The sequence below is a fragment of the Acomys russatus genome, chromosome 15 (genome assembly GCF_903995435.1).
Source record: "Acomys russatus chromosome 15, mAcoRus1.1, whole genome shotgun sequence".
Lineage (NCBI taxonomy): Eukaryota > Metazoa > Chordata > Mammalia > Rodentia > Muridae > Acomys > Acomys russatus.
The window spans coordinates 48,526,910-48,548,979 of NC_067151.1; the positions used below are offsets into that span (position 1 = coordinate 48,526,910).

The 22,070-nt window shown below is 37.9% G+C and overlaps 1 pseudogene; it reads right to left on the reverse strand.

Moving 5' to 3' along the window:
* Positions 1-4,806: 4,806 nt before the first annotated feature.
* On the reverse strand, positions 4,807-5,431 carry LOC127199103 (CDK5 and ABL1 enzyme substrate 2-like; annotated as a pseudogene).
* Between the last annotated feature and the right edge of the window lie 16,639 nt (positions 5,432-22,070).

Genomic DNA, 22,070 nt, shown 5'->3' on the forward strand with positions numbered 1-22,070 from the left:
TATTTGTATTTGGCAATCTTGAAGTAAATATCTTTCCTATCTTGGTAAGTCTAAAATTCTAAATGTAAATCAATATCTATCACAGATCATCATTATCAACTTATGACATTTATCTAGACTTAAAAACATCTTAACCCCTAAACAACTAAGCTTAATTGTAAAACTAAACTCTCTGGTCTTCAACCCCATCAGAGACTTGAGATGGAATAAATTTGATTTCCTGACTCAACTGGAAGTGCAGGTTAGCAGCTTCCAACATGAGAAAAATGACAGAGACAGTTTGCTGCCTGAACAGTCACACAAAATTCTCTATAGTGTTGAAGTATCATCTTCAGCCTTTTGGCCCTGTGTATCTGACAGACATATTTGTGAAGCAGGAAGTATTGAGGTCTTGTTTACCTTGTTATGGCAGAGTTTGGCCATTGACCCTGTCTGCATCAAACTTTTGTGAGATTTTAGGCAGAATTCTGTCTGTGGCAAATATAAGGACATTTGCCCAGTGGCTGGTTAGCTACATTTGAAGCCATCTCATAAGGAGGTTCTTTGATGCTCATTATCTTTGAAGAAGGCTGAGTGTTGGCCAGGAGTTCATTTGTCTTGTTGTCAAAAATCTTTAAGATAATAAAAAAAACATGTTTAAATGCCATATTATGTAGGTCTCTGAGGCTTTTGAAGACTTTATCTAACTATTCTACTTTATCTATCGATAGAATCGTATCTATCTGCTAAACCTAGGATGTAAAATCTTGTGATAAAATGTAGAGATGTGACCATGATCTGATCAACTAACAATTAGCTTGTATTAGTTATTTATCCTAAAGAGCCTGAAATAGCACTTTCAAAGTATGGGAAACAAGCCTTTTATTATAATTGAGTTGTATCGGTACAATACCTCATATTAGAGTAGAAATATATATAATGTGTGTGAAGAATTTGACCATGTCCTCTGGAGGGGGAGACCTGGTGGCACTCAGAGGAAGGACCGCAGGTAGCCAAGAAGAGACTTGATACCCTATGAGAATATATAGGGGGCCGTAATCCCCCTCAGGAACAGTCATAGGGGAGGGGAATAATGGGAAAATGGGGGGGGGGGAGGAATGGGAGGATACAAGGGATGGGATAAACATTGAGATGTAACAAGAATAAATTAATAAAAAAATTGAATTATATAGCAATGTATCAAAATTAAGCTTATTTAACATCAATATACAAAACCTATACCAGCGAATTAAAAATAATCTTTTTTTTTTTTGAGTAAAAATTGAGGCCTTAAGTTGAGGAGTAGATTTACTAATGTACTTTTTGTCCTGTCAGCCTTATGTTCTTCCTTCTTTCCTTTTCAACCCCTATCTTCCTACCTACAAAAGAAAATAAGGGAAAAGAGAGACATCCCTGAGTGGAAACTTGTTCTCTCTGAATAAGACCAATACTCACTTATGACCAACTCCCACTGAAAAAATTACCTGTAGTCAAAAAGAGCAACCAAAAACCTTCCCAACCCCACTTAGGGAAAGTGGATCATCGTTCTCTTAAGGATTCTTCTGGCTGATTTGGGATGAATAATATCTTTGAAGGGACCCAAATAAAGTTGGGGGAAATGGTTAAACATGATAGGAATCATATTTGTGGTCCACTTACTAAATGTTGAGACATTCTAGGTTTTAAAAAGTCCTTTGAGGGACAGTCTGAAATTCTAGACCAATCTGAAATGGGAAGCTCTCTTGGAAACTGTTGTGGGAGCAGTACTGTTCTGATGAGTAAGAACAACTGAAGCACTTGGTGCTGAAACATAAAGGATGCAGTAAGTCATCGACCTCCATGCTGAGAATGAATTCAGAATTCTGTCAGCTCTGATCCAGCATCAGTGTCCAGTTCTTATGTTCTTAAAACATATGATTTCTCAAAAACATTATACAGTCCTAAAATTACAAATGTATGAGGTTTGTGACATGCCCAGAACAATTAAGACTGGTCCCTGCTCTTCGTATGAGCAGAAGAAAGACATCTGAAAATCATCATTCATTCTATATGAAGAATGGCATCTAATAATAAGTCACTTGGATTCTGTGACCAACAAGAAGCAATGTCTATGCATGGATACTCATGCTCAGCCAGTCTCAGAGCTATTCCCATGTATTGGAATTAGCAAGGTAAGTTGCCCGCGTGTTCTGCCATTTTACCTCTTTATATCCAGATGGTAGCCCCCTCCCTCATCACCTCCAGATCCTACCCTGCCTCACTAGGTGAGGGATGGAAAACTATATTGTTATTTGTCTCATAATGAATTCCATAATCAGTAAACATAGCAGCCATGCTAGGCAGACATTAGTTAAAATGTGAAGCTTTGAAAATCTCTAAAGGTCCCATGTAAATATGATGAGAATATTAGCCGTGATTTTGAAGCTTGGTGATATTTCATCCTTAATTTGCATGATGAGTTTTGATAAATATTAGATGCATCGCTGACAGTGAATACTGTGAATAAACATTATGAAGATCAGTAGAACTTGAAATATCCAGGTAGAAGCACATAGCATGGTTCCAATAAAACACAGGCTACATGGAGTCTGCCAGGAGGCACGTAGGAATAACATTACAGAAGTCATTTGAAGAGATTCCATGAAGCTTCTCTCTTTCCATTTTAAAACTTTTCACAGTTTTACTCCCACTGGCAATGAGAAAACAAATATAGTCAGAGAAAGCACTTTAACATTGTTTTAGAGTAATATGGGATTTAAAGCACCTCATATCCATATGACTGTCGGGAGGTCTGTGACTTAGCTCAGTATATGAAATATGTCTCCAGCCTGGCAGTTCAAGCCTATTCAAACTCCAGATCCAAGGTGTCCACTCGGGTGCCAGAGGATGAGCTTAACCCTTCCAAAATACACACACAAAATAAATATGTAAACATAAAAAAGTTTTTAAAATGAGTGTCATTTGGGATGATACTACTTGTGGTTTAACTATGTTCATATAAAAGACACCCTTTATCTATATATCCAATTATCTATCATAAAAATTAAGGGAAAATGTTTTATGTCCTCTTTAGTTACTGATGTGTCCTTTGGCCTACACTTCATCCATAACAATCAGGATGTAATCTGAATAAATTATTTAAAAATAAAAATGATAAATAAAATAAAATAATTTTATTCCAGTGGTAGTAATTCTGTACAATGAAAAATATTGCAGATAAAGTTATCTTATTCATGTTTTTTTTATGTTTCAAAAACAAGTTTGATTTTGACAAAAACATTGTTAACACCATCCACTCAAAACCTTTCAGATACACACAGCATTCTGAGGTCAGCCAGTGTTGGGCGCTAAGGGTGTAGCACCAGGTCTTTGGCATTGGGTCACAGTCCGGCTGGACACAATGGATAAAACTCAGATTTCTGGTTTTAGACTTCAGTGTCATGGATTCTGTCTGTCATTTGGCTTTATGTTTGATACCACACACCAGTAACCCTTGGCATTATTGACGAGGGCAAAGCTTCATCAGAGCAGCTTGGTAAACCAATAAACCTTACTACATAAATATACAAACTTAAGTTATCACTGTTTATCAACCTCAACATTAACTAGATGTTTAGAGGAAGCCACCTGTTATGTCCTCCAAGGGTAGTCAAGCTAGAGCAGTGTCTAGGAAGTTCATTTTCAACAAAATAATGGGACTACCCCAAGGTAACTGCTAGGACCATTGTCTTGTGCCCAAGATGCTCTAGGGGCACCAGCATGTTCACACCAGCACAAACATGGTCAGGACACATGTCTGCAAGGTGCCTGTATGCTTAGGCTACTACTGATTCTCTGGGACCCTGGGCAGTCAGTCCTGAGGCGTGAACATTACTGGGGATACAGTGACATTGCCAAGCAGTTACAAGCAGTGGCACTGGCTAGTGACCAGAATAGGGAAGAGGAGACCCAGGATAGTAGAACAGGGTCCTGTTATCTGGTGCTAGCAGAGACAATGGCAAAATGGATGCACAGGAAAGTTGGCCTAGGTGGCAGCCTTTCTGCTTGAGGGTCAAGTGTGATTTAGAGTCACCAGCACACCTTCTTGGGCTAGCTTCTGTGCCCCTAGTGACCAAATCACACATTGTAATGCCCTTACCCCACCATATTGCTTGGGAAAGTCAAGAGCTTCAAGTCAGTGTCTTAATGAGCCAGTGCTGCAGGAAACTTCCCAAGAGGTGGCCGGGGTGGGGTGATAGGATTGGCCAAGCCCTGCTGTATGTGTGATGCACAGAGGTTTCACAGTGGCATGCGATAAAAAGGTTTAAGGGTGAGCAGAGTCAGAACTGAATGGGTCAAGGTGTCTACACTTTCCTCTACCTTTACAGAAAACAAACAAAGAACAAACAAACAAACCGTGCTGACATGGAGTGCTCGGGTCAGGGTGGTGCACCAGGAGACAACATCAGGGTCTCAGCATCATGCACAGCCATGGCTGGAAAATCTGGCAATTCCAGCATGTTCAAAAGGTCTGGACACCTAGGTCTCCACAGGAGTGGTTTCATGGCTGTGATGTGTTGCAGAGGCTTAGCAGAATGAAGGCTGGACTTCAGCATTCAAGACGTAAACCAGGCTGCTTACTGTTCATTTACCCAGGAAAATACTCAGAAGTTCCTTGAGGTGCATCTGCGGTACCACTTTTGAATGAAAGCAGTGTCTCTTTCCAAGGAAACCAAGGGCCGCCTTGGGCTGGGAGGAACAACTAGAGTACGCTAGTCATCTCAGTGCTTTAGCCAAGCTACATGCCTTCCTACCAGGCAGCCTTCTTGTGTGGTGCACTGCTCTGGGCTAGAATTGCTGGGTGAGGTGTCTGTAGTGAGGTAACACTTGGTTCTCAGGGAGGTACAGGGCCAGTTCCAAAGCCACAAGCACCGTGAACTCAAATCCAATGAGATCTCTCCTGTTGAACCTGAATCTTTGGGTTTTTTGGGGGAAGGGGTTTTTTTTTGGGGGTCGGGGGTTTCGAGACAGAGTTTCTCTGTGTAGCCTTGGCCATCCTGGATTCACTTTGTAGAATAGGCTGGCCTCGGACTCACAGCGATCCGCCTGCCTCTGCCTCCCGAGTGCTGGGATTAAAGGCGTGCGCCACCTCCAGTTTGTCAACGAGCTGCTTCACTTGGCTCTAGCGGCGGTCACTGCTGATCTTGGCAACCAATAGAACACAGGCACCAGCACATAGTTTGCGGTTCTGTTTGTTGAGCTTACCCTGACCTACGAGCTTCTCAAAGCACACGTAGGCCACAGACACGGTCACAGGCTCCAAACTGCGCTCTTCAGAAAGGTTCCGCATCTCACGTTTTAAACTCCTCATTTTGCTCAGTGTCAGCTTGACATGAGGGAACTTCTCCCTGAAGCTCTCGTTCATGTCCTTTTTGAGGTCTGCAGGTTTCACGTACTCTGTAACCGTGGTCATGTATGAAGCTTCCCACATGGCCACTGTAGGTCATCTCCCTGTTGCTCTCTGCACCGAGGCACATCCTACTGCATATTCCAGAACAGCCAGCGGGTGCCATCATGGGGCTGAGCAGGCCTTGGGGTGGGCCTGGCTGACAGGCCTGGGAGGTCTCCAGGGTGGGCATTGCCAGAGGGGGTGAGGGGTGGAGTGCTTTCTTGACTTCAGGACTGGGGGAGGGGGCGGGGCAGAGGGAGACATTTCTCCAGGGAGATGTTGAGAAAGCAGAGGGAGGCCTGGAGGCCAGGTGGTGCCAAGTGGTGGGCGCAAGCGTGGTGGGGCCGGGGGTGATCTTGTTCACATTTAAATAAGATACAACTCAGAGTACCAAAAACAAAAACCAAACCAATCCAAAACAAAGCAAAAACCCAAAACAACAACAAAAAACAAAACAAAAACCCAACTAATTTGTTTCTAGAACATAGAAAAGTATACTGAAACAAATAATATAAGTCCTAAAGGTGCCTGACAGGCTTTCAATCACCATCAGATTATGTCTACACAAATAATTAAAATATTACATATTGAAAGGGAAAATGAAGAGATGAAAACTTAGTGCAAAATTGAACTCTATTATGAATCCTGAAAGAAAGAGCAGGACTAAGTATTGAAATCTGACTCTGTCATCTACATAACTGCTACATTATCAGTCAGATGTGTATCAATACTAATTCACAGATATGATACATGCTCTATACATCCGTGAGATACAAAAATTCACAGAAACTCAGGAGTAGCTACTGGGAAAATACGTTCCAACTTTTCATCTTCCATTAGTCTAAGACCATTTCAAACTAAATAGTTCAGAAAAGCTTCATTTAATTCTGAATACCTGTTTCAGTTGTCATCCATCATGTTCCACAATCCGAGAACAGTGTCACTCAAATGAATCCATGACAGAGAAAGCAGATGTGCTCCCTTTAGCGGGTATCCAGACTGATAGAAAATAATAAAACCTGAACTAAAAATGGATGTCTCCACTCATTCTCTAGACTAAAATTATAATAAAAAGAAATAATGCCAACTACAAATATTAATGCCACAGTCTAGTAAGGCCATAGTACCTCATACAATACATCCACAAAATAAGAACTCTATAATCAAAATGGCAGTTGTCTGTTCATCTACATCCATACATTAATTACTAAGCCAAATTCAACCAAGTAGAATATAGTAGTGATTCTTTATGAAGAGAAAGCTAGGAAAAGTTAGACAAATAGATTTGGAAATATATTACTGTGAATAAATTATTAAAATTTATGTTACAGACATGCACATAGTATGTACATAAACTTATATTCGTATATATATATAGGCAAATTTTTAAATAATTTAAAATCTTTAATAGCTTTACACACAATTTTGTAACAATGTTTCACTAGTGAAATACTACGTGGGGAGATTTGGATTCTTATAAGTGGCATCTAAAGTGTGTGCACGCACTTCTAGAGGGTTCCAATATAGCAGGAAACCAAGCCCAGCCATACCTGTCCTGAGGCATTTGAGACCATCCTAATCTAGTGATGATGTCATAAATAAAATATATATAGAGAAAAAATATCAAGAAAGGTAGATCGCACTTCTACAAAGACTGTCAAGCAAACAGCAAATATGGACAAGGGGATGGATAAGATGCAAAGAACTTAGAATTAACCAAAACTTGTTGGTAGGAAAACACAAGAACAGAGGCTTTGGAGGAACATTAGGCACCACAGGCATAAGAAGCACAAGTAAAACATAGGAACAGGTATACATTTAAAATGTAATCCATAAGGGAAGAAACGAACCAAAGAAAGAAAGAAAGAAAGAACTGGAGAAAAATAAATGAGAAAAGTCATAGGGTGATCCAGTAATTTAGTGATGTCCTTGCTGTGGTAAACCTTTGAGCTTCTCTATGTACCTGCGCTTTAGTTTATTTTGGTCACATGAAACCAGAGGGTTTAAAGCAGAATCATACTCTCTCATTTTTACTCTTGTTGCAGTATCAGACTATGAATTTCTTTCTATATTTGTATTCGTATAATTATAATTAGCTTACAAGCTTTCTCTGGAACATTGTAAATCTCATCTTGAACCTGAACCTAGGTTTTGAATCCTAGTAGAGCAATGAAAGGCAAGTCTCTACTTCCACCTTTATCTTACAGTAGCTGTCCCTGATGGGCAACCTAATAGCATAGGTTTCTCATGTCTTCAGAAAGCATTCAGATGCCTACTCTAGAAGTCTTCCACCTTCAGGTGGCATTTTCTTAATTTTATGTCACTAGTAACCTAAAATATAGATAAACTTTCACCTTTTGTGTTAACACATAAAACAATTTTTGAAAAATATTTATTTGTTCTTTTAGAGAATTCCTAAAAATGTAGGAAATGTCTATTTGTTTTCCTCCATGTTAGAAAGCTATTTGGAGTACTAATGAGTATTAACAAAAACAGGTGTTTTCAAGTTGCTCTTTAGTTAAAAAAAAAAAATGCTTTTTATAATTCCCATACTTTTTTCTAGGTTCCAAATACTTTAATAGTTAATCTTTCTTTTTCTTTCATTTATTTCAATATTTCCCCTTTGGCAGTGCTGGGGATTAAACACTATGCAGCAGACAACTTTCTAGATGAGCATTCAGGCCTGAAGTGCATGCCCAGCAACTTTAACAAACACTTCTAAGTCAATAAATATTATTGTGCTAAATATTGTCTTCCAGGTAAATATTGATCTCAGTTATGTCTTCTTATTTTTTGTTAATGTAACATGAAAACACATGCAGGGCCTCACAAACCCACCTCTGGAGAGGGGGAGAAGCAAGGGTGTTAACATAATTATGAGTGAAGACTGACCTGCCTTGAATGGTACAGGCCAGTCAGGAATGCACAGGGAGACCCTGCCTCAATGATAAATCAGTACACACACACACACACACACACACACACACACATAAGCCCAATATACTTTTAACAATTCTTTGTGTAAAGGAAAATCTCCTTAGGCAATGGTAACTAAACGTGTGTGTGTGTGTGTGTGTGTGTGTGTGTGTGTGTACCTGGGAGCACTGGTTTGCAAGTATATTTCAAATGCCTTTCTATAATTTACCTTTCAATATTCAAATGAACATGAATGAGACATGATAGTTGTAATAACTTTTATAATTATGTCACCATTTAAATTTATTTGAAATATTTTTTCAACATTAATGTTTGCTTATGTGCATTTGGGAATATGTATGTTAACATTTTGAGTTTGTGAATAGTGCACTATAAACACTAATCCATATTTACATAGGTGATTAAGATATTAGAAATCTATTTATGCATGATTATTTTTAAATAAACTTAAGTTCAGTATAATTTGCCCTGGCATAAGATAATTTTTCACTGGAACTCATTTTATAATTGATTTTACAGTCCATTGACCATAGGTCAAACAATTTATGGGTGGAGGAATAACTATACATCTTCTCACCTGACAAAACTGAGCTGCCCTGTGTATTGCTCGCAGGGAATAACTATTCTTGAATAGGGAGGGTGCTGCTTCTTCCCTAATAAATATAGAGTAGGCAACATACTTTAAAAATAAAATTGAATTGTCTCGAGTTAAATATTAAAACCCGTTTAGAACTGCCATACACCATACAGTTATGCTTTGAAAATCTAAGTTTAAAATAATCAGCATAAAAATTTATAATGTAATATAAGTGCTCAAACCGGTTTATATTTTTTAGCATAGTGGTTTATGAGCTTGACCTTTGGACGCTCTAGTGTTTGGGGATTAAAAGCATACAGAACTATGTCTGATATGTATACTGCCAATGGTCAATTCAGGACTTCCAGCATGTTAGACAATCACTCCAAAATATGAACAACAATATCTTAATCCCACATAAACATGCTTTTATATGTATAAAGACCTTAGAAATCTTTAGACTAAGAAAATGCATTGCTTATTGCACAGTGACTTTTACATTTCCTGTACTTCAGCTCAACACTATTATCCCAAATATCAATACCTTTGAACATTCAAAATAATATCATTGATAAGCCATGTCACTCTAAAGCAATTACTAGCAAGCTGTGGATGCTCACATTTGTTTTTAATATTAGATTTATTTAATCTAATTGAAATAAATTACAGATTTAATATGTTTTTATAAAAGAAACTATAAAATGAAATTTGGCTATATTGATTTTTGTTATTTTATAACTTAATCCGTAGGAAAATTACAATAGCATTTACATTATCCCTCATCTTGAATATCAGACATATTCCATTTTTTTATAGCCTTAGTACCAAAGAACTGTCCTAAAGTTGTAAGAGATCCATGTACTTTATTTTTACAGGTTTTTTTAAAATCTTGGGTGTTTTTTTTTTTTCATTGATTAATATATTCTCTGGAGCAAGTCAGAGATTGATGTTTTCTTCAATATTTTTCTTATTTTCTAACAGCAATGTTTTATCATTATTGGCTCCTTGACACCATGAGTGGTCAGCATTGCCACATCAGATCCTGCAAAGACAGAACTCTGGATCTGAAGTCTTCTTCAGTCAGACAATGCAAAGCCATAACCAGGGAATAGTCAGGAAGTGCCTTCTTGACATATTCCCATGGGAGTGGATATACCAAGGAAAGTGGGAGTTATCCTCCGTGGAACTCTCACACTCTGACTTACATATGCAATGATAATTTCCTTCTTATCTTTGGCGATAACACTGTAAAGTAAAGCAAAACCTCACACAGTACATCAACACAAACCGTGCATGATATGGATTCCTCAGTACAGAGCATAAAGTGATAGTCAGCTGCGCCCCCTGGGCTGAGCTGGTTTCATCAGGCCTTTTCTGCCGAACACCCACTAAAGAAACTGATCCAAAACTGGAAAGTGAATGAGACCTTGAGAGGCTTTCAGCCATTTAGATGAAAATAAACAATACTGTCTTCCATCTGATGATGTTCCACATTTTTTTTACCTGCAAGTTTTGAACTTTGGATAAGGGTGAACAGCTTCTTACAATTTGTACACCATGTAAATCTGCACATTTTAATTCTTTGGAAGCAAATGGGACTGCTATTTAACTAGCACTTTTCCAATGCATCAGAGAGAACTATTCACTAAAAGCTACTGTATCCTGTTGCAGTGTGGTTCATTTGTCAGCAACAAGTCTAAGATGTTTATTCCACTATGTTCTCTTCTGGAGTTAGGGTTGTTGGAACTCCATATTTTAGTGAAACTCAAATTTAAAAAACTTAATTGATCACTAAAATACACACAATGCTTTGCAATGAGTGAATCTGTAATCCTATTAGGAAGTCTGTTTTTGGAGGATTTCTTTTTGGTGACCTCTCAAATTAACTTTCTCTTCCCCCTTCTCCTCCTTCTTCTCCTCCTCCTCCTCCTTCTTTTTCTGCTTCATCTTCTTCCTCCTTCTCCTCCTTCTACTTTTTATTTTTCAAGCCAATATTTCTCTGTTCAACCGCCCAGGCTGTCCTGGAACTTGCTCTTCAGACCTGGCTGGCCTTGAACTCACAGAGTCCCTCCTGCCTCTGCCCCCCAAGTTCTGGGCTTTACGCATGCACCACAAAATCCAGACTCCACGTTCATTATTCTTAACTTATGAATTACCAGTCCCTTTCCTGGACCACATTGTGTAACTGTGCTTTCACTGCTGTCCTGGGAATCACTTTTTTTTTTTTATCTATTCCTTTGGTACCCTGGTTTGTCTCTTCTCTAGGTCATTCCCTGATTTGTTAGTTGTGTTAGCTGTGTTTCATACTGGGAAAGGCTGAATGTGAGTTATGGTGTAATACAGTTTCTAAGAGATTTTTTTCCCTTTATAGAAACTACAAGAACACATATAACATATCCACTGGTAAGAAAATCATTTTAATATGTGCTTTGACTATGATACTCCATTTTTTTTTTCCTCTATTGTTGATTCTGAATCCTTTGGAGTCACAATCCTGATCTTGTTTTGGTTTCCTGTGGACAGCCTGATGCCACTCTTCTTTGTTCCACATATCTCTCTGTGGGTATGAACAGTTAATATGAGAATCTGAAACTTTTCCCACATTTCATGATACCCAGTGTACCACAGTTATTAGACAATTTGGTCCTTGAGGAGAAATATAGGTTTCTCTGCTGGATGTGGATATTAACGGACTGAGAACAGAATGCTTACTATCAATTCAACATTTAAACAGTCTGTGGGAATGCCATCATCCCATTGAGTGCTCTGACTAACACAACCCTACCTCAACACCTACTGGAGTTTCTCTGAAAAAGGGAACTGGAGTGTGTCTTTTTTTTTTTGTAGAGAATTGGATTTCTCAGCCTGACAACCACTGCTTTCCTTTACAGACCATGTGCTTTGTTCTTCACATCCACATATCTTCTAATGAGCATGATAGCTGTTTTTGTGTTTGATTCCTTCAGATCTAGCTTTGGTGTAAAGCAAGTCCACAAAAAGATAAAAAGAAAATGGAACTGTATAATGAAAAATTTAAAAAGCAATGATTAAAGCTCGCCAGTGTTGACGAAGCTCTCAGGTCAGCTGCAGGTCAGTCTTCCATGTTCTATGACTCAAATACATGGAGCCTTCAATAACAAGCTCATACTTGTTGTCAAGTTGTGGAAAGTATTTATTCTAGTTACTTCTATGTCAACTTGAAACCACTACAGTCCTTTGGGAAGACGAACTCTGAGTTGAGAAAATACTACTACTAATATCTGCCTGTACGCAAGTTTGCAGTGCATTTTCTTGCTAAATTGTTGATATGGAAGAACACAGCTCACTGCGAGCAGTGTCACTCCTGGAGAAGTTGTTCTAGATGGTATAAGAAAGTAGGATGAGCATGACAAAAGGAGGAAGGCAATAATTAATGTTCCTCTAAGGCATCGGTATGAGTTCCTGCTTTCAGGGCCCTGCCCTCTTGAATTTCTGCCCTGATTTCCCTCAATGATAGACTATTACCTGGTATTTTAAGAAAATAAATACTTTCCTTTCCAAGGTAATTTTGGGCCTGGTGTCTTTCCACCATAATAGAAAACCTAATTAAGATAGTAACCAAGAACATTGCCAACAGCCTGTAATGTTTGTGGGTCTTTGGGACCTCACTGGCCAATAGCTACAAAAGAAGTGTCCTTTTCCTGGCCTTGGCCTTTTTATTTGTCAATATGTACTATCTACTGTTAGTATTGTTTTGGAAAGTGTTTTGCACACCAACAATATGTGAGAAAAAAAAAAAGAAAAGAATATTTCAACAATCTTACCCCATCATGAACCTTGCCAACTACCATAATGACTGGTCATACAAGACATGGCTGCAGATGCAACAGAAATATCTTTAGAAAAACACCTCAACCACTTCTACAAGATGAAACCCATACTTGGCACTAATATTGGGCCAAGACACCATAGATAAATGCATTATATATTGTGGGTCTGTCCTCCACTTTTCCTGGGGTGCCTGGATGCCAATAGACACAGAGCCAAGAAGAAGGAAGCAGAGTCTAGAATGGGTGGGTCTAGCTGATATTCAATGAAACACCTTATGCATGCCTTTATTGGTGAGACAGCTCAAGTTCCTGTGTGTGTGTGTGTGTGTGTGTGTGTGTGTGTGTGTGTGTGTGTGTGTGTGTGTTTGACAGTTTATGTGTGCACACTTCCTCTACTCCAGGGTACACAAGTGTTATATGAACCTACAGCTGTCAGGAGGGGTTTCCAGAATGAATGTATTTTATTGGATAGAACTAGGGTGCTGCTGATGGTCTATTTACATGAGGAAAAATAAGACAAGCTTACATGACTGACCACCATGAATTTAACCCAAATTTGTTAACAGATTGCCGATGATGGTAATACTAACATAACTAAAAATTACTCTCTTTTTGTAAACTTGAGGATTCTTATAAGCCTCAGAGAACCATATTGTATCCACCTAACAGGTCAAACAGACTACAATAATAATTAATATTTAGGCTTCAATTAACAAAATAAGACCATCTACTTAAGCCAGCCTATTTTTCATAGATAAACTGTTATTATCTATTCCAGATACATAATTAAGATGGTGTTTAACTTTCTCAGCAGGTGAGAGATGATTCTCAACCCTTCCTCCTGCTTTCTTTACTTCAACACAGGTGCTGCCCATTTAAAGGGTACCAGACCAAGACTGAGATTCCTATTACCTGCCCTCTGCTTTTCTGCAGTGCCTACAAACACTTCTGTGGAAACTCCAGCAAGAAAAAATGACACTCATCTGTACATTGAGGACATTCCCTTTTTCCATCAAACATCTACCCTACCCCTTCCCTTCCCTTCCAGGCATGCATGATCCACTGATAATCAGACTGTTACTGGATTAACCTGTGCATCGCCTCCTTTTCTTCCAAGGTGTAAAAATAACATCCTGCATAAATACCTCCTGGCAGGAATCTGCCCCACACCCGATGACTTCACTTTGTGATTATTTTACAGGCTCATCCTTAAGAAGAATAGGAAACTACTTCACTCCAGACAGACAGAAGAAATATTCTACCCTGGACCTGTCATCTGCCCCGACCATATTAGCAACCATCTTCCAGGCATACCTGCCTGGAAACTTTTGAGACAAGCTTGATCAGGAGATGGAATCCACAGATAATAACCTTGAATTCTTCCAGCAACAGATCAAGTCTCTTGATGGGTCTTGCTTCAAAGCAGAAGAGCTAGGCCTAATAATGACTGCTAGACATGGGGGGAGACTTGTGCAGTATTGAAAAAAAGGCTGTGGAAATGAATCAAATGTTGTTTGAGACCACCCTTAAAACCATGAAAAACTCTGTACAGACTGGTGCTTAAGATGTCAGCCCACTAAGCAATTATGTTGGTTCAGTAATCTCTTATATTCCCGAACTCTTAACTTTATTAGCCATCTGATAATGCTGAGTTTTATTTTGATGCTTGCAACTTAGCACATTCAAAATTTAAATCAGCATATAAATAGCAATACAGAATCACCGCCCTTTGGGGTCTGGTTCAATATTATACTATACCCAGCATAAAAGCCAATGACCGCAATGACACCTGTTCTTTATAAAACAAAAAGGAGAGGTTGTGGGGCTCATTAACCATGCCTTTGGGGGAACCGACTAGTTAGAACATGTTCAAACCCCAGAATCTCAAACTTAAGACTTAACATCATCCTGCAAATGGAAGCTGTGAGATAGAGGGCTCTTCATATTTTGTGCCGGCCTCGGGAGCATGTGACACTATCCAAGGTGGTTACCATTTGGTCAGTCACCTGAGTTTGTCATCACTTTGTTCATTTTTTCCCCATATAAATAGAGCATCTTCCACATCTTAGCCCAGGTAATAAATCCCATTCACCCCATAAATCCCTTCCCACATCCCTAAGTTCATAAAACACGTGTATACCCTGGAATAGAGGAGCTGTATGCACACAAGCTGTCATATAAGTAGAAACTGGAGCTGTTTTACCAATAAAGGAGAGAATGAGCTGTTTTACTGAATATTGTCTAAGAGTCATAGATCTATCCTCAGAGAAATTCTTCTGCCCCTGGAACTTCAAGCTGTACTGGAATCCTGCAGAGCCCACCAGTTCCAGAGTTTACTTCTTCTTTCTCAGTGGTGTCTTGAGGCGTCCAGGCAGTCCTGGGAATGTGAAGCCGCAGTTACTATTATCCTGACAAATGGACATAGTATTAAAGTAAGTTCTAGTAACTTATCAATGTAAGCATAATACATGTCTCAACCCCCATTAGTGAAGTCCCTATTTGTCGTAGATTGTGATTACCACAAAGACCTACAATTAGACAGGGTGCAGAGAAGAAACTTCAGAATGATCAATCCTAAATCTGTATCTATATCTTACATATCTGTACACACACACACACACACACACACACACACACACACACACACACACACACACACACTGTACTGACACACCCAGGGGCTCAAGAATCATTATAACAGAAGAGTAAGAGTGTAAGAGTTAGAGGCAGTGGGTAAATTCAGGGCAACAATGTCTTCTTAACACAAAGGGGTAGGTACATTTGTGAAGTCACAACATTTCTGAGAACACATATCCCAACTGTGGAGGCCAGAGCCACACCAGATCCGAGCCTTGGAAAAAGGAGGTCAGAATGCAGTGTTATCAGTGGCTTAGATGTTATTGGCAATGGCTAGCTGCCAGACTAAGGGATGTCAATTTTATCTAAGCTTGAGGACTTAGGTAAGAATAGTTTTCCTGTAGAAGGCAACATATCCAAGAATATGCAGGAAATAAAAATTGAATCAAATGTGGGGGGCGTGGATAGTGAGTTTAGAGCTGAAATTGAGAAAGAACATAGGATGAAAATGAACAAAGCATGTTTCATAGAATTCTCAAAACACAAATGATATAAGAAACTAAAATTTGAAATTTAAAAAATAAATCTTTTGAGTTAGAGGGAAAAGATCAGTCAGAAAAGGGATGGTAAATATAGTTGTATATTTAATAAAATTTTTGCATTATATTTTTGTCACTGATAGTATTTAAACAAAACATCTCCTTTTGTTTATTTTAAAAACTTTACTTTGATTAAATGACTCCTCCTTTCAGTTTCCTGCCTCCAAACCTTCCCATACTTTTCTGCTCTACTTCAAATTCATAGCTTCTTACCCAGCTGTTTGCTTGTTTTGTTCTGGAGAGCGTTTTGGGTCATGAAGACACACTTGTCAACTGTGGGACTTAATTCCTGAGCAAATGAAGTCTTGTTCAGAAAGTCCTTTCTATGTCTATAATATGTAAGGTGCTGCCTGTTTTTCTTCTAGCACTCTCAATGTTTCCAATTTCAGGTTCAAGTCCTTGATTCTTTTCCAGCTGGATTTTGTACAATATGGTGAATAAGGGTCTACTTAAATTATTCTGCTTGTATACATCCAGTCTTCCCAGAACCATTTCTCTTTAATGTTATCCTTATTCCATAAAATGTTTTGGCATCTTTAGATAAATGTTATCAAATAAGTAAATAAAAATAGATGCAATTTCTTATAAGATGTATTAGGAATCATTGATTTAAATATATTAAATATTGATTCCATAAATTAATATCCAATCATAGAAGCTGGATTTATCAAAATTTTCAAACTATTCAGAACTAATTTGAATGGTCAACTTTTTGAAAGGCAAATTTTAGTCAAGTGTTATATCAGAGGAGTTGAATTTAGAGTGTTAAGTTCTTAAATATGAGTCATTCATTAGAGAATAAGTTTTCCTAACCTTATTTCCTCCAGTTTCTTCAAATATGGGTTGGAATTTATTTTTCACACGTTCAGGACCAACTTATATTCAGAGTGAATTTTTCTGTTGTATTACATTTATTTCAATAGCTTCAACCAGAGAACAGTCATGTGATATGGCTCAGTTTTTTTTTTTAAATTTTAAATCTACTTCAGTCCATTTATTAACCATAGCCTTGATTATGTGTTGTGATGTATTACAGTGGGTGTGAACTCAAGTTTATTTGGTATTTAATTTAGTTTCATCAGTGCCTACACATTGGATGTAAATTCAATTACCAAAGCTGTCACTTGTAGCTGATATACTTGAAAACAAAACATTGAAAATGCAATCAGAGGACTACAAGAAAACTACTAATTTAAGAATAGTGAAGGAGTGCTGTGGTGGATGTAAACATGTTTTTTGTTTTGGTCACAAGTGTGGGATGTGAGAAACAGACTTGTGAGAAAACAGATGTTTTCTTCTAGTGGACAAACTGATAAACATCCTAGTACAAACTCTGGGAGGATAAACACACACACACACACACACACACACACACACACACACACACACACACACACACACACACACACATATCCCAAAGCAAGAGGTTTGGATCTTTTTTCTTTAGTTTCGGCATTGCTTCTTATTGTTTGGCTGTTCATTGCTCCATTTCAGGATACTCCTAGAGAGAACTCTCTGAGGTTCCAGCTGTTGCTCAGAATTCTGGCAGCTGCAGTTGCAGTCACTTTGCTGAATTGCTTCTTTCTGTTTAAGGGTCTGCTGGAATCCTGCTGACTACCCCTGTGAAATCACTCCAAGGAATTGAGTCTAAAATTTCTACTTCTCCCTTCCCATTAACCTCTTTTCTCTCTTAGATGGGTTGGAAGGGAGGTATAAGCATTAATGAACCCCAAATAATGTAGGTTGTGAAAGTTCAAAGCCTACATAATACTCACTGAAGAAATGCAAATATCATTTGCTATTATTTACATAGATAAATTAATCTATTTAAGGCTACTTTTCACCAAATTCCTTTTCCAAGGAAACGTTAGAATGCCACAGAAAAGAGTTGCATAAGCTACTTCGAGCCAAGCTCTAAATAATGTATTACTCCTAACAAATTTTATATCACTACCGAGATTTTTTTTTAATTTGTGTCTCAAAAAAGCCTTGTGTGATTTTACTGCTTACATTTGCTAAATGTACAATAGATGTCATATTACATTTTTTACCAGTTTTTCTCACAAAGAATGGGAAGCCAAAATCAGTCTATTTCTCTCATTTAAAAACTGAGTCCAATATAAGTTTAGTCTGCAGTACTCAGAAAATAAAATGTAAATGAGTTATATTAATATATCTAATCTTTGACTCTGATAGATAGATAGATAGATAGATAGATAGATAGATAGATAGATAGCCTTCTAAATAATCTTGCAACACATAGAGTTTTCCCCATATTTGGATGTTGTTATCTATAAGTGCTTGTAACATAAAACGAAACTGGAAAAATGATGGTTAGGTTTTCATTTTCATGGGATCTAAATATTTCTATTGGTCTTCTATAAGAACTGAGAGAAAAAGAACAAGAACAAATTTATTCCAGCCGATACACAGTGCCATCCTAGGTGTCTATGAATCCAGAAAGCATCCACGTATTACTACAACATGTCCATAGCCCAGGTGTAACAAAAAACTGACTAGGTTAACTTTCTAGACCTCCTCATAGATAAATGTGACAACTATTTTAAGACACTCTCTGTGGAGCAGTGTGATATGATTCAATAACATGGTGACAGAGAGATTGCATTACGGGTATAAAACATTGTGATGGCTATTCCTGGTTGTCAACATCTGGAATGAACTAATTCCAGAAATGGAGGGCAAAGCATTGATATTTATTTCCTTTGCTTAATTGGAGGTCGGAAGGTCTACTACTTCAAGTATGGATCCTGAAGCAAGACGACATGAACTTTTAACTGTTTCCTGAAGTGGTTAGACTTATGTTCAGTCTGTGCCTCATGTTCCTCTGGAAGCCCATATAAGAGAAAGAGAAACTGAAGCTACTTCTCCTTGACTGCCTGTCCTCACCTTGATAGCAATCCTATCACTTCACTAGCATTTGAGTTTACTTCAGGAGTGTAGCATATACTGCAGACAAGCTGAGACATCCAGCCTCACAGACTGAGAAACTACTGGATTCTTGGGCTGTCTGTTCACAACCAGCAATGTTTGGATTAGCTTAACTGTACCCTACAAGCCATTCTAATAAATCCCTTTCTCTATATATAGACAGATTCCCTATATACGTTCTGTTAATCGAGATAGCCTAGAATAATACAGATTTCACCTCTAGAGCAACAAATGAATAAGGATGAATCTATTAAGTATCTGGAAAAGGCTTTCAATTGTACCAACACCTACAAATAATCGAAAGCTTCTATAGTTATAAAAGCCTTTCCTGGGAGCTCAGAGAGTACCAAAAGCTCATGGTGTAAACTATTATACAAACTTAAGGAGCAAAATCCATTTGATTATTCTGACTCACCAATTGTGCACAGCAACAGATTTGGTAGCTATTTATATAAGACTTTTGACAGTTTGTGAAAAAAAAAAATAAGGAGAATAACAATGCTGGATGGAAGATCCTAGCATCTCTGGATAAATTGGCAAAAGATAGTAGTAGGCTCTGTGATAAAATTAACCAACTTCTAGCACCCCAGAATATTTTGAAGGCCAACAATGAATTTACTGATAAAATTGTCTGGCTCCAGATGTGCATAAATAGTCTAAAGGATTCTAAGTGTACCCGGGAAGAGAATCTTCTCTCTAGACTCATAGAGCTTAAATTTCAGAATATCAAGCTGAAGATTCATTATAATATTGACTGAATTACAGAAATTCAAGTCCTAGCTTTGAAGAGTTATGATGACTAAAGTAAGCTTATTATTTGGTGGTGAACAGGGTCCTGTCACTTATGATGGGAATGTGTGGGATGGCATTATTGAAGCTGAGAATTTTGAATCCTCTGATTTCCAAAGGTTTATCTTTCCAAAGGAATTAGTCTCTCAGCTTTCAGCAGAAGCTTGTGACTACCACAAAACAAGAAAGAATGCTTCCTGTCTTTCACTGAGGAAATTAATCCTCTTTTAACTGATAAACCAGTAGTGACTTCTCTGAAAAAAAATGCCAGCATGGTAATATTGATATCCCAGAGGACCTAGCCATAGTTACCACTAGACCTGTAACCAGATGTATGGCAAATAAGGTGCCTAGAGGAGAGGTAGAAAGTGTAGTCCATCAGCAAGTGTGCTGTGCTACCAAAGAGCTTAATGAGCCTTCTAGTTCATTCTAGCAAAAGTCTGAGGAATATATGTGGAATGGATTTTAAGACTGTGGAACAAGGGTGAAAGAGCATAAGACTGGATCAGGATTAGTTTATGGATATAGGCTCTCACCTTAGATATTCTAGGTTTAATGTGGAAGCTAGCATAGTTTTAAGAAGTTGTAAAAAGTCTGAATGGTTGGCTGAAGCATTTGTCAAAAGATGCCCAACTAAAAAGGAGTTGGAGATGCCTGAAGTAGAAAAGATCATTCTGAGTGAGGTAACCCAGACCCATAAAGATAAATATAGTATGTAATCATTTTTAAATGCATATTAGTCATAAAGTACAGGATACATAACCATGCTATAATGCACAGATCCCAAAAAACTAACAAGGAAGGTCCAAGGGAATATGATTGAATGTTTCTCTGAAGGGGAAATAAAATAGACATCTTAGGTAAATGGAGGGAGGAATCTGGGTGAGAGTGGGGGTGGGGAATGTGAGTGAGTTGAAGATCAGGCACAGGGTAAAGGGAGGATCCATTGGGGGCTCCAAGGAGGAGAGAGAATGGAAATCAATTGGGGTGGTCTCTAGGACAGGGGAGGCTCCCAGGTATCTATATGGGAGACCTTACCTGAGATTTCTAACAGTGGGGATGGTGGGGGGATATGCAGCCTGAAGTCTGCTGGAGCCATGCATACAGATAGAGCCTGTGGCATGCAAGTGAGCTTCCAGGATGCAGGTCATTGTTTTGCAAAGCTAAGCAATGGTTGAACTCTGGTTAAGGCTTGGACCTAGGAACAATGTCTCTGGGTTGCTTCCTGCTGCTTCTATGCCTTTCCAAGCTTGTCATTGTTGTATCTCTCATGTATCTGGCTTGGTATAGAGAAATACTTCCTGCCTATGCTCTTATGTAATTACTTCACTCAACTGGGAAGATTTACTATAGGATTAATAGGAAGGTGATTTTATAATTCTAATAATGATTGTGTAGAATTTCTGATTTGATTAGGTAATTTTAAACTTTTCTGAAGAATAACAAAAATTTCTATGTACTCTGTGAACTTCTATGTGCCAAGCATATAAATTGAATTTGAAAAAAAAAAGAACAGATTCGAGACAGATTTATGACCAAAAGTAATAATTTGCTCATGTTAGACATGAGATCACCAAGTGTTGGTATGTACCATGATAAGATGATCCATGAACAAAAAATAGATAACCAGCAAATCTAACTATACAAAGACCTAAAATAAAAATTTTTGTTAACCTATCATGTAATAAAAACTATTTCTTTAAATATATATTGAGCCTGTGGAGTGAAAGACAGGTAAACATATTACTTTGAGCTTATAGTGAACTTATGGGGCTAAGAGATAGTTAAAGAATTTTAATCAGGAGTCTTAATAGAAAGACATATAAACAAAAATCCTGCTTTGACTCTTTGGATCCTATTCACCTTAAACTTTGCTATTCTATCACTTGAAAAACTTGCTGAAAATTCACAATGAACCTGTGTAATGAAGACATATATAAGATATGTTTGATTTGACATTAGTCTTAATGGAAAAACATGTAATTAAGAATCCTACTGAGTAATGAATTTTATGATAATTGTTTTTATGGCCATGAGGTAATTTTTCTTCTTCTTAATGAACTCTATCTGATAAAGTACATAAGATCAAGAACAAATATAAAAGATGTTGGAGCCACTCAAGCCTCTCCGTCCGCCAGATGTTTATATGTATATATGGATGTATGTAAGGTTATTAGAGCTTATTCTATGAATCAAGGATGTGTGAACATATCTGTCATGTGTACATTAGAGCCTGTGTATTAGAGCATTGGGCTATCCACCAATCAGATGTGAATATGTATAGATGTACGTATGTATGTATGTATGTATATATGTATGTATGTATAAAACTTTTAGAACTTGCTCGTCAGGGCTTTGTTTTACCATACGTGTATATGTATATATGTACATATGTATGTATGTAAGTTGGTTTGAGTTTTCCTCCA